This window comes from Anas platyrhynchos, chromosome 1 (genome assembly GCF_047663525.1).
Source record: "Anas platyrhynchos isolate ZD024472 breed Pekin duck chromosome 1, IASCAAS_PekinDuck_T2T, whole genome shotgun sequence".
Taxonomy (NCBI): Eukaryota; Metazoa; Chordata; class Aves; order Anseriformes; family Anatidae; genus Anas; species Anas platyrhynchos.
Window position 1 is genome coordinate 95,822,065 of NC_092587.1, and position 13,285 is coordinate 95,835,349.

Here is a 13,285-nt window from a genome sequence, read left to right on the forward strand (position 1 = left end):
TAATAGACAGGCGTTAAGGGCCTTATTCGCAGAGCTGTTATGTTCCCATCACACGGGGAAGAAGTGAATAGGGAATGTACTGCGGTTCCTGAAACAAGCTGTTCCAGTGGCTGTGGCTTTGGGGGGCTGCAGTTTGCCATAGGTGTCCATCATGGTGTGAACGGAGATGGCTTTTCAAAACTCTGCCCACGGCTTTTTGGCTTGGCTTGTGTAAATGGAAAGACAGAAACTGGGAGCAGGCGGCAGATCTTCCCCTTTCTAGTCTGAAATTTTATCCAGAAAAGTATCCCTCCAGCATTTCAAACAAGAATCGGCAATTACGCCTCTGATTGCAATTATAGCAGTGGTTATGCTCACTGAGAGCTGTGCTCATTGATTTGTAACATTAACAAAAATTTTTGTTAAATCAGTATCACGCAGCATGCAGTTTAAGAGACGCTGCTCAGTATTTCTGTTGTGAGCGCAGATATTGCGTGTTTTACCATAAAACTCATGTGCGATGTATATCAACGGTACTCCTATCCCACATTGCAAATAATTTATAAAGGCAAATAGATCTTTTTAACAAGCACTAACAACTAAATATTCAAAAGCAGTCACTGGAGCTTTGCTTGCCTTGCTTGAGACGTAACTGAATGTTTTTCTCCCATACTGTTAAAGCTAATAGAAGGCCACGGTGCTTGATGTGCTTGAAATTTAGCCCTCGGTCATCATTTGAAGTCCTTAGGTTGGAACTGCTTTGATGTTTATGACAGCTAAATAATGGGTACAGTATTCTGTAGAGGGGATCAAGATCTATTATGGAAAGACTGAAAACTGTAAAATCAAGTGGATATAGGCATGGATAGCCTTGTTTGAGAATACATCTTTAACACTTCAAAAAACTTAAAAATAATTCTGAAGGAATTTATTGTGGGTTGCAGTGAGTACTGTAGCTTCTTACTTGCAGAAACGTCTCCCCCAGGCTGTTCCCTACATCTCTTTTAGATGTCCTTCATTGCCTACCCTTCAAAGCTGTACTGGGAATACCCAAATGGCAGGATTTGGATACTCCATGTAGAATACCAGAATTATGGGTGAGAATCTGAAGCATTTTTTCTTCAACAACTAGTTCCAAAGCAGGAAAGATGGATTCATTTGTTTCTTTTTCCAATGGGTAAGGTGTGCTGACCTTTAGGAGAGATAGCAAGACCGAAAGAGGCAGCAACTGGTTAATTGTGCCTGCCAGTGCACGCGTTAGTCTGCATTTGTCAGATGCTTTCCTAAGTTACTTGATGTTATGAAACTCTTTCAAAATCCCTACATAGACAGTACTGGCAAAAAGCTGCTAATGTTTGCATTTCTGTTGATCTGTACTTATTGATTTTTCAGATATACAATCGAGCTGTCCATTATATTAAAAGCTAAAAGTAAAACATTTATAAGCACAGCCATTCTAATTGCTTTTGCATCAGAGGAAAATCTGCTAGTTCTCCCCGCAGCTGCAGAGCAGGCTGTGCTTGAAGCACCATCACTGTGATGTGTGGTGATGTGTGGGTGATGTTTTCACATAGGTCTTCTGTTCATCCCATTTCCCTGAGTCAACTTTTCTCTTTCACCCCTTTGTCAGCATTTTGTAGTGAAGTTTCTTGCTTGTTGAGTGAAAGTCCTTGATTTCCTCTCTTTTGGTTTGATTTGGTAATTAGTTTGCAAATGTTTTTGTTCCCTTAAAGAGGAACGAAGATATTTGTGTGATGTGTGCAACGTTGTCTTTGGTTCTAAACTTTGATTTAGTGGGAGAAAAGACTGAAACAGCACAGCTGGGTCTAGAAAGAGGATCTTGGTTTATTACAAAGTCAGTATGTGTATATTAAATTAACATTTATTAGAAATTAAGGTTTTAAGTAAGGAACAATATTCTCCACTGTGCTAAAAACCAAACCAAAACAAAACAAAAAAAAACTTTCTTGAGATATGCCTCATTTTGCAGATGGTTCCTCAAAACCATTTGCAGAATCTCAGCATTTCCAGGTTGCTATTTGTAGGAATAACGCTGTTGCAAAAGAGAAGAATTCAGTTCAGTTTGGCTGAAAGTGACATGTTTTTTACCCATCAGCATTTGATTATTGCTTACAATTCAAATTATATGTTTATAGATATTTCTAAAAAGGTTTACGTTATACTTGATCAACATATTTACAATAATGTATCATCTTTTGTTGTTGTTGTAATTTTCATGTATATATATTTGGTGAAGGAATTTCAGCAACCATCAGCAAAATGTGAGGAAGATTTCTGACTCACCACTACACTTCTTACTGTCCAATCTTTAATTCACCATGTGAAATCCTGCTGTTATATTTGAAGTATTATAGTGTTTGCCCAACTTTCCTTGCTCATGTAATTTTATCCATTTTCTTTTTTTACTCTTTGCTTGTATGTCAACCTTGTGCAGTACTTATCAATCATTTTTCTGTAGTTTTTTTTTTTTTAGGTCTTTTCAGAATACATTTTTTTTTTCTCATATTCATTGCTTCTTTCATAACACCTCTCTCAAAGCACTATTGGCCTTACCAGTTGCACCATGAAAAGTATAATCCACTTCAGCATTTTCTTTCACAAAAGATTAATGATTACTTCCTCTTGGTCAAAATCTCTGCTTTAAAACCAGAGTACCAAATGCTATATATAATGTGGGCATGGCCAGTTTGCAAGGTGGGAACTGGCCATGAGCAATGCAGTAAGTGCCATTCTGTACTAGTTTGTGTGGAGGTGATATGCTTAGCAAAGTAGGGGGTGGGTATCGTTTCTGGGTTCATAATTGTGTTTACAGTATTTTTAGTGAACTCAAAACTGTTCAAACTGAGTATGTACAGTATCAAAATCTAATTTATGGTTTTACGCACAAATGGCATATAGCACTCAATAATAATTTACATTCTTCAGTATAGGCACCGTGAGATTATGCATCTCCTTTGTAAAGGAATAATTGCTGTATATTGGATACCTGTAGCTATAATTGCTCTCCATTGCTTTGTATTTATCTGTCATTGTTATATAAATGTAATTCCCGAAGTCTCCAAACCAGGGTATTTTTAGGAACCTGATTTTATTTTACTAGGATGCATTTTTCATGATAAAATCCTTATAGGCTGACTATATTTCTTCTACAGTCTTGTGATTACTAAAGGGGAAAGAACTGAGTAAAATGTGAAAAAGAAACAGTGAAATCATAGGGAGCAAGAGTGGGAACAGGATATCATGGAGAAATGGGTGTGAATAAAGGAAAAAGAAAAGAGATCATAGGAAATACTGCCTTTTTCAAGGAATTGAATTGATGAAATTGAGGAAATGAGATGCAAAACAACACCCCAGAAGTAGGACACTAGGTACAGGTATGTTGATGAGGGTTTCAGTGTTATAAATGTTAAGACATAATTTCTTCTTAGTGTCCTCACAATTCAAAACTGTAGGATATACAAGCTTTCTGTTTCTGATTACAGCATAACAGTGAGTTGTGTAAACACAGATACCAAATTATATTTGTGCAAACAAGGGGTAAATCTACTCTCACAAGCCTTGTATTATTTTACCTTTGTTTTCCAGTATGAACCCTTTGGCCAAGCAAAGAAGCGTTTCACTCTGGGATTTAGGTTTTCTGCCACCTAAACTCTTCAGTCACACTCCTACCAGATTCTATCTGGCCAGAAGTGCATCCTCTGTAATTCAGATTATTTTTTCCCTGATTTCACAAGAAACTTGGAAGGAGACTTTTTTTTTTTTTTTTCCTTTTGAAATAACTATTTATTTTTTTGCTGCCTTCTACCTATTTCTTGTCTATTTCCTAGCCTTTGAGGAAAAGCGCCTGCACTTTCATAGACAAGCATCACCCGCACTAGCCTGGAGCTGCCCTCCTCACAGTGCATCCTCTTGTCTGGCTGATGCAGTGCCTCTTCCAGCCCGTCTCTGGGCACTCAGGTAGGGCCAAATATACACTGAGATCTAGGAGCTGCAGTCTCCACATGAAGGGCTGACAGAATAAATGCTGCATCTGTCAGCAGTTACAGATGTTTCATCTCACAAAGGTAGGGTATAGGGCTCCTTGTAGGTGGTATCTTAGCTATGATACTCCAAAGCTGGTTTTGCCTCGACCGAAGGAAAATCTGTAAGAGGAAAGAGAAGAAAAAGACAGAACTGGGTGAGGCTGGTAGCAAGTTTCTAAACGTTATGGGGTTTATTTTCTGAGCATTCAGTTGTTACTGGAGGTGGATATGAGTCTCTATTCAGGAGAGCTTAGCAGTCCTGAAGAGGTGATTCTGCACAGTTCTTGGGTTGAAATTGGAAAGATTTTTCTTTTTATCTGAGTTAATCTCTGTGCATTTTTTTCCTGCACAAGTAGGATCACGAGTAAGAGAGCAGTAGATTAGCTGGGAGAGGGCAGTGTTTAGCTTTTTGGTTTAGGTCGATGCACACAAAGCAGCACAGATTCCTGGCCAGCCTGCCATGGATGCTGCGGCCGTATTAGTGCAGGGCTCTGCCCCGAACATCTGCATCCTCTCACCCTGAGGGCTGCATTGCAAAATGCAGGTACAGGCAAAACATCCTGTCAGAGGACAGGACACCTCTCCGGCATCTCACTGTGTCTGGTCTCTGCTTTTGCAGTATGCTGTAATGTCTCATGCAGCCCCCATGGTGGCTCAGAGATGTCTGTGAAGCAGAGGAACAGCACGGTCCAGGCACCGCAGAGGAGGACAGCGAGATGCCAGTAACTGTTCCACTTGTATGCAATATAGGGACAAACTCACAGGGTACTGATGTTTGCAAACTCGTGAGACACATTAGTGTGTCTGTACAATGAAATAGTGAAAACAGTCTTTCAGTTTGTGCCTCAAGCTTTACCATTACGTAAAAAATGCCAATGTGAAATGTTATTACACCTGAAATAAGGCAATGTGGACGTGTCTAGCATTCCTTGTTCAGCTTGTTGCACCGTGCTGTTTATATTGCACTTTGTTTTAATTAAATTAACTTTTCATTGAAATGAGCTCTCCACATTCTAATGAGCACTCCCCAATTCACGTTTTTTTGAGTGCCAGATTTAACATGTGGTCAGAAAGAAACTAGTAGATAAAAAGATAAAAGGCTACGGTTTTAATAGAAGATTAGGCCTCCCTAAGTCTCTGGGAATAATTAGAGAGCTAGTTGACCTATGAATATTTATAAATGTGTTAATTAAAGGATATGTGAGTGTATCCACCTTGCTGTGTCACATTCCCATTAACCCTAGCAACTCCCAGATGTTCATCATGTCTGTGTTAAGGACAACCTGCAATTCAGCTGTATTTTACCAGTTTGAGGAGGTCTTCCCAAGGTGATGTTTATATCAGTGTATTGCAGAGTAAGTAGCACGGACTGAAGAATGACTCTCTGCCAAAGAGCTGGCTCTGTAGCTTCAGTGTTCCTGCAGGTGTGATGCTATGATGCTGAACTTGAAGAGACAGAGAACTCTTCAGAATTTTATTTTTCAGTTACTTTATTCATTGGATTTGATTTGGTAGCTTTGTATCCATTTTTTAAAAAATGTCTAACTAAGGATAAGTGGATATTAATATGGGAGAGGTTTATTGTTTGTTTGTTTGTTTGTTTAAACATTAACAACAACAAAATAACACTGATGTTGTGCAGTATTTTTCTGAAATTTCCCTATTAATAACTATTTGTTCATTGTAATTAATTAATACACTTCTCAGCAATGTTTCTTTTAGTTTGGTAGGCTAAGGAATTGTCTTTAGATTTGCAGGAGAAGTGCGCCCACCAAAGATTTGTGAGCAAGAACCATTTCTGACTGTTCTGGCAGTGTTTTTAACCCCACTCTCAGCTGGTCTTGAGCTGGTCAAAGCTTTTTGCCCAAACCAATTCTTTGAAGTCAGACCAGACCTCAATATTATCTAGTTGTATGTTTACAAAGGGTGACTTTAACCAATAATGATGAGTGATACCAATTCAAACATTAAAGTATAGTGTCTTATTCTGAATCAATTTTCAAAAGAGCTTGTTCCTCTCTGGAAGAAGATTATTAGCTGCTGCTGCTTCTCAAGAAAGTCTGAGCTACAGGTACCCTTTGTGAACATTGACCAGTTGCACTCTGCCGCTTTCCAGGGCATTATATAGCACAGAGTTATTCCTGTATAGAATGAAGCTCTCAGTGACATTACTTTTCTGTACCATGACGTAAAATTGCTTGTGGTATTTTGGGCACTGCTGCTAGCTTTAATCTGCTTCAGGAAGAGGCTGACGATGTGTTCTCTCTGTGGCAACAACTGCTCTGTATTACTGAGTGAAAGCAAAGGGTGGCACGTCCTTCCTTGCTGCACAACTGATTCTGAATAAAAAAATACTAGACACATTTCTTTCTATGTTTAAGGCCACATATACACCCATTTTAAGAAAAACTTAACAGTGAAAGTAGTCAGGACCTCTTAGGACAGTGGTAATCTAGCCTCGGGCTATATGGAAATAAAGGAAGGCAGAGACAAAAAAGCTCTATTAATCACACCATCTTGCATATCGCCTGTGGAAACCCTTATTGCTTTCTGTGTGTGCAAAATCGGTGTTTCAGATCATCTAAACAGCACATGGCTGACTTTGAGTTGGTGGCATGAAAAAATAATGCCGTGTTGCCTCTCAAGAAGTGGGAATTTGGCTGCAATGCTCTCAGCGGGCACAGGGCAGGTCGAGGCAGCTGCCAGATGCTTGGCAGGGCCTAGAGGGCTGCCAGGGACTTCTTCCAGAAACATCTGCCAGTACTGTGGCCTTCACACACCAGCTGGGCAGGGCTGAAGAAGATGCTTTGTTAATTAAGTGACCTCCTTTCTGCTTTGCCAGCTTTGTGGGACACCTGTGTGGCTAACAAGTGATGGAGGGCAGTGGGGATGGACCACAGTGGAGACACATGGAGGCTCTTTGGCCTAGGAGGCTCTTGGTTGTCAGTTCGTAGTCCTCACAGGTAAATTGTGTTTTCTTTCTGGGCTGTGGCATTTCCCAGCCTGTCTGACTGGGAAGTAGAAGAGCTGGTGGCTGTGTGCCTCATCCCACTGATCTGCTTCCTATGGCAGGAGGACACATCAGGAGCCCTCTGCACAAAGACAGAAGCCTGTTTGGGCAGAAGGGAGTTGAAGCGAGCTGTCAGTCTTCATGTAAAACAATAGGCAACATCACCCTTTCCGTAGTATCGTAAATAACATTCCTCTCCTCCCCCAATATTTTCCTTATAAAACGTTTCTCAGTTTTTGACATTTTTAACTTAATTCTTGGCATTCTGTAACTTGTGCCAAAAAGAAAATAAAAATGACACAATTCACACAAGTTAAACTGGGGAGACTGACTTAAATTAAAGTTGCTTTATTAAACTACCCTTCATTCATTGTTCACTGAGATTGTATTCCCTAAGCAAACATTATAAGATTTAGTTAAAGACAGTCTTGAAGCAATACTTATTTCATCAAAGGGAAAAAAAAAAAAAAAAACACCTACTAGTACTTAAATTTTATTAGGTTTTATTGAAATTAAGCATAGTTGGATCTCTTTTGGTGAACTGTCTACATATTTGCAACCTATTTGCAAACTCTACCTATTAACAACTCTACCTTTAGAGCTGGTCTGATGAAAAAAAAGTGAAATTCATAATCAGCTGTTTTGCTTAAAGGGCATAAACAATTTAAAAGGAAAGAAATGTTTAAATGTCAGAGTAATTATCCCACTGTGGTCATGCTTACAAAGGAAAACGATCTTCTGCAATTCAAAAGACCAAGCTTTAATTTTCATACAAAGATTTCTTTCCATAAAACTTACCCTGCAATGAGCAGTATTGCTAGCATTAACAGAAATTCAAATAGCAGTATTTGAAAAATAAGAGTTTTAAGCATGTCTAGTTGTATCCACTTTGCTATTTCCTTCTCTCATGTTTATTTTAAGCTTTTGAATGTTTTAGAGTTTGGTCTTTTTAAACTTATACCTTTGTGGTAGGGTGGGTATGGTGTGAAAATTCACTTAAATATAATTATCTTTTTTTAGGTTTAAAAATTGCTTTTTCTCTATGTCTCCATATCCGTGGAATTATTAGTGTGCTGCTTGCAAAAAAATGACTTTGTTTTATAAAAAAAAAAAAAAAGGAGAATGAAAACATTTCAAACTGTGTATATACATATATATAGCATATGTAATAATGGTAGAGTACTGAGAACTGCTGCAATCAGAAAATATATTTGTTTTGTGGATCATAGTCTACACTCTGCTTTTTACACTCCAGAGTATACATACCGTGATGCTAAACTTAATTCCGATGGAAGCAATTGAAATTGGTTTTAGAAAAATCAGATAAGATACCTTTTTATCTTTTCTCTCATGATCTGGTAGAGAATAAACATCTCAAGCTGAGAGAAATTCACAACAGGTAAATTAGCAGTAATAGTAGTAGTAGGTAATAATAACGCTTAATAAGGCTTAGTTCTGGCCATATACCTTCCTTGTATTTTAAATGTTTTTGTTTGTTTTTCTTTTTTTTTTTTTCCTGTCATTATCATCAGCACTAAACACATTTCAACCAAATAGGCTTCTTGGGGGAAAAAAAAAAAGTGTTTATATTTATTTTAAAGATATTTTTGGAAGAACGGAATTGCCAAGATGGGGTTTTTATATAGTAATAACATTAGAAAACCGAATAATAAGATCAAAATATAATGAGCTGTGCTGCTTGTTAGGTGCAACACCTGTTTTGAAGTTGCTTCAGGAGGTTGGTTCTCAGAAGGATTCAACAGCCCATCAAACTTAAAGATGCCAGGCTGTGTTCTTACTGCTATAGGAGCGTTGTGATATCAGTCCTTAAAATCAGATTACAACGGGTCTCTTCTGTCCATTCCTAAAACCCACTCCAGAAGAAGATAGGGGTTCTGTCATGATTGTTTTTTTTTTTAAATAAAAATCTAGAGGGAAATCATGACTCAAATTTTATTTCATCACCCATGTTATCAGCACTCTAAGGCAAGTAGGTAACTTTGTCCTTTGTACCCATTTTTAGATAGACAACTGCCACATTTGTCCAGGGGGTTTACAGGAACTGATAATCTACATATTGAAAAATAGACTTAGTTAAGCAACCTGTATCCTGTGGGAAATGAAAATTGATCAAATTCTGATTTTTGCTTTTAGTAGCTCGGAATGATGAGACCTGGTAGATTGACACTGAGTCACTCCTTGCTGCCATGTCTTGAAACATCTTTATCCCTTCCAAATCTTTAAAAAAGTTAGTTCAAAGTAGAAGACTAGAACAAAAGTAAAATAAAATAAATAAAAAATTGGAAGAAGTAAAGCAGATGGACTCTACAAAGCAATTTCATTTCCAAAACTGCAGCACCATGTCTCATCCCCTGCTCGTTCTGGCTGTGCTGATTGTCTGCTGTTGCTTACCTGAGTTCATGGCAGTGCCATTATAGTTACCTCTAAGCACATCTTTTTACTTGTGCCATCCATACACTTAAAAATCTATATATGAAAAGTTTGGTTCCTCAGTTAATGGCATATCTAATATTTAAGAACTTACTAAGATCAAGAATTTTGCACAAAGATCGTAAGAAGAGGGGGGAACACTTCAGGACGTAGTCAGTGACCTGAGACTTAGATTGGTGATTGCTGGCTTGCTGATGTGATAATGTGCAGTAATTATTCCAGTGAATTGAAGCTGAAAGTCAACATGTATATTCATTAGTTCAGAATAAGCTTCCTCATTGTTTTCTATTTCAAGAATGAAACCTTACAGCCTTCCCACATCACTTTGTCAAAATAACAGCAACAACATTTTTGAGAATATTTCTCAGAATTACCATTATTTTACTAAGATTAACTTTAGCACTCCCACTGGAAGGGACTTCTCTGAAGTAATTTTTTCTGCATTTATTTGTGACAAGTTTTTGTTCAACTTCATAGTTAATGAGATGTCATTAAGGACTCCAAAATCAAGGTTGTGCCTTCAGCTCAGATGTAATTCAAATGTGCCTATGAGAAATAGGAAGAAATGTGTTTTCACTAGAATTAAGCTGTTTATGTTAAAGGTGTACAGACTGAATTGTCATTTACATTTACTGATGAAATAGAATACTTCCAATGCATTTAATGTTGCCAAGCAGTTTAGAAGCTGAAATATTAAATAGATCTCTGAAATTCAGTGTCTGTCTAAAAGGCTGTTCCAATTACCTTAAATTTTTCAAGAGAGATGGATGCTATTTCTCTAAATTAAACCAATGGCTAGGGCTGTTCTATATTTTTTGTAAGACAAACTTTTTTTTTTTTATTTTTTATGGAAAAAAAAAATGTATCCACAGGATGGTGAATTTCTTCTACACTGTAAATTTGCTCTTCCTCTGCCTATCCCTGGTGTTAGATTAAATTTTGTTATTCTCCCATTGGGATAAGTAGCGTCAGGTGGGTAGAATGAGGACAAGAACCTGCTTTCAGCATTTCCCATCACCCTGATAATAACATGGATTTTTCCTCTGGCCACAAGCTGAGCTGCACCTTGGTTTACTAAATGGGTAAATGAAACGGCTGCAATTGCAAACATGCACAGAGTCACTGTGGTGACTCAAAAGTAGTGCATTGCCAGCCAGATGAATCCAACAGTTAATTTTAGGCCTGTTTTGGTACCACCTGCTCCCAGCCCTTCCCTCTCCTTCCCCTGCACAAGGTGGGAATGCCAAAGGGGTTGCTGCAGGGTGCTGGGCAGCGAGCAGTATGTTTGAGACAACAGCTCTGCATGTATTTGCACTCTCTTTTTACTGTTTTTTGTTTGTTTGTTTTAAAAAAGGAAAAAAAAGGTCAAAACTCCTTCCCAGTGAAGGCGTTTGAAATGTAGAGCAAAAGGTTGCATTGGGCTGCTGGTTTACAGCAGTGTTGGCTGCACATTTCATGTCTTGTACTGGCACTAAGTGCTGATCCTGCAGCTGGAATTCATGAACTTGAAGCTCCCACAGCCATAAATCAAGCACCTGAAATATTTCTAGTCTTCTGTCAAAAGTAACAAAGTAGCTTTAAAATTCTGTGTGCTTTTTATTTTTTTGTCCTGAACATTGCTGCTTCTTTAGTGAGAAGGTGAAATTGTCTTCTGTCTGGATAAATAACATTATCTTAATAATAAATACAAAAAACAGAAGGAACTTATATAGAAGAGTGGGAAAATGTTAGCTGGAGACTTTACAACTACATTTTGAAATGCTTTTTGTAGCTCAACTTTTTTTTTTCTTTCTTTTTAATGGATAGAATTTCTTCACCAAACAAAGCCATTTTCAGGACACATACCTTTTTTTTTGTTAGCAAGATTTGCAAGAGTCATCTCAAGACAAACATTTTATTGGGTATTAGATGAAACTCAGAATATTAAAACTTTCCCCATGAGAATATCTGTTTCTAGTTACGTGGGTGAGAAAGTTGGTAGATTAGGAGTAATTAAAAATTTGTCAGCTTCGTTTTATTCACTTACGTAATCATTTTTACTTAAAACGAGTTTCACGAGTCTCGGGGCAGAAATCAGCAGCTGTCACTTCCCTCGGAGGTGAAAAATGTGTCTTTGCTGCTCTGAGACAGATTTCCTCCAGCAACTTCTCTACCTATAGACCATTAGACATTACTTGGTGGTCCACAAAGCTATCAGAATGAAAGAAAATAATAATAACGTGGTGATGAAAATTAAGATTGATCTATTGCTTCCTCTGCCAAGCAAGGAAATGGTAACAGTGATGGAGAGTCAAGACATCACTTAATATGTTTTACCTTTCTTGTGACGTTGCTAGTGGTCTGTCATTTTTTTTAGCTTTTACTATTTTTAATGTTTATGGGACCTGCTGAGATGTGAATAGGTTGAGAAGGACTTTTCTGCCTGATCATGTCAACAGTTGCATTACAATACCAGTCCTTACCATTCAGGTCCCACCTAGCTTGGCCATGTAGGCTACGTGCCGTGTGTTGTTGTGGCCTGTTTTATTCCTAGGAGCAAGGAGAGTACTGGGTGAGGAGAGGTGGGGAACATTTCTGCATGCTGGGCTTTCTGAAGAAGAGGATTTCATCTGTTTCACGTCTCTGACAGTCTGCTGGGCTGAAAAGACAGATGGAGAGGAGCGTACCCTGCACAGTATTTGTGCATACAAATCAAAACACTCTTGCACCTTCTTCTTTCTGCTGCCTTTTAAATGGAAACTAACTGTCTCAGGAAAAGACCTGTAAGGATGGTAGAGATTAGAAAATCTGGAGGTTTCTTTATCTGAGGAGTTTCAGCTCCCTGAATCCCGGCTTCCTCCCTGTCCCCCCTGCATTTGGGATGGCTGCCACATGTTCATGCAGGTGGGACACATCTGCAAGACTTTGTCAACCTGTGCTTAATGCAACACTGGTATTACTACCATGTATTTCCAGATACCTCAGCTTTAAAGAGAGCTATATGGTGTATATATGGTATGATTGAATATATGATTGAATGTCCCTGCAGATTCTCTCTTACATGGAGTTTGTGATGTTCAATAAGAAGGTGTGTGTTGGGACAGCAGTAATGTTTTAACTTTTCTCGTGCGGCTTCTATTCTATAAATGCTGAGGTGAAGGTTTGTTTGTCAGAAGAAAATAGGGAGCTGATTGCTGAGAAAAGCTTAAATTTGAAATGTGGAAGGCAGGGAACAGATTGCATATCAAACAATATTTTCTCTGTCAGTGGAAAATAGTAACAGAAGGATTTTCAGTTGGAGAAAATCATATGAGTAATATAAGTAGGATCTAAAATTGCCTGCTATTTAAAACAGAAAGAAAATTGCAAATGCAGTTGGCAGAGTCCTCACTAGTGGCGTTATTTCAGTAAAGAAGGACCAAACAGGCAGATGGATAATGTTATATATCAGCTACCAAACACACCACTTTTTTGCTCTATGTCTCTACTTTAAATTTCAGAAAAAAACTTTATCTTTTAAAAACTAGTTTAATAAGATTCAGCAGATGTGTTGGCATCCTCCATCTAAATGGCGTGTGCATTAACAGAAGGTTTAGCTACGAAGTTCTAGAAATGGCAAATACTGACATAATATAGCTAATGATGTGACTCATTCTAACTATTCCTTTTTGAAGCCCAGCTTCCCATTTGGGGATTGATTGATCTAGAGACTATTTTGCATCTACCTGTCCTGTTAAAAACAGTGGCAACTTCACTATATGCGGTATGTTTAATTAGAACATGTCTTGAGCTGCTCTCTGATTTTGCTGTGCTCAGGAACCTT

The 13,285-nt window shown here is 38.1% G+C and overlaps 1 protein-coding gene across 13 annotated transcripts in view; it reads left to right on the forward strand.

Annotated features, from left to right (window-relative positions):
• Positions 1-13,285, forward strand: part of EPHA6 (EPH receptor A6) — a 520,880-nt gene that overhangs the window by 183,501 nt on the left and 324,094 nt on the right. The gene's annotated exons all lie outside the window — the stretch shown is intronic.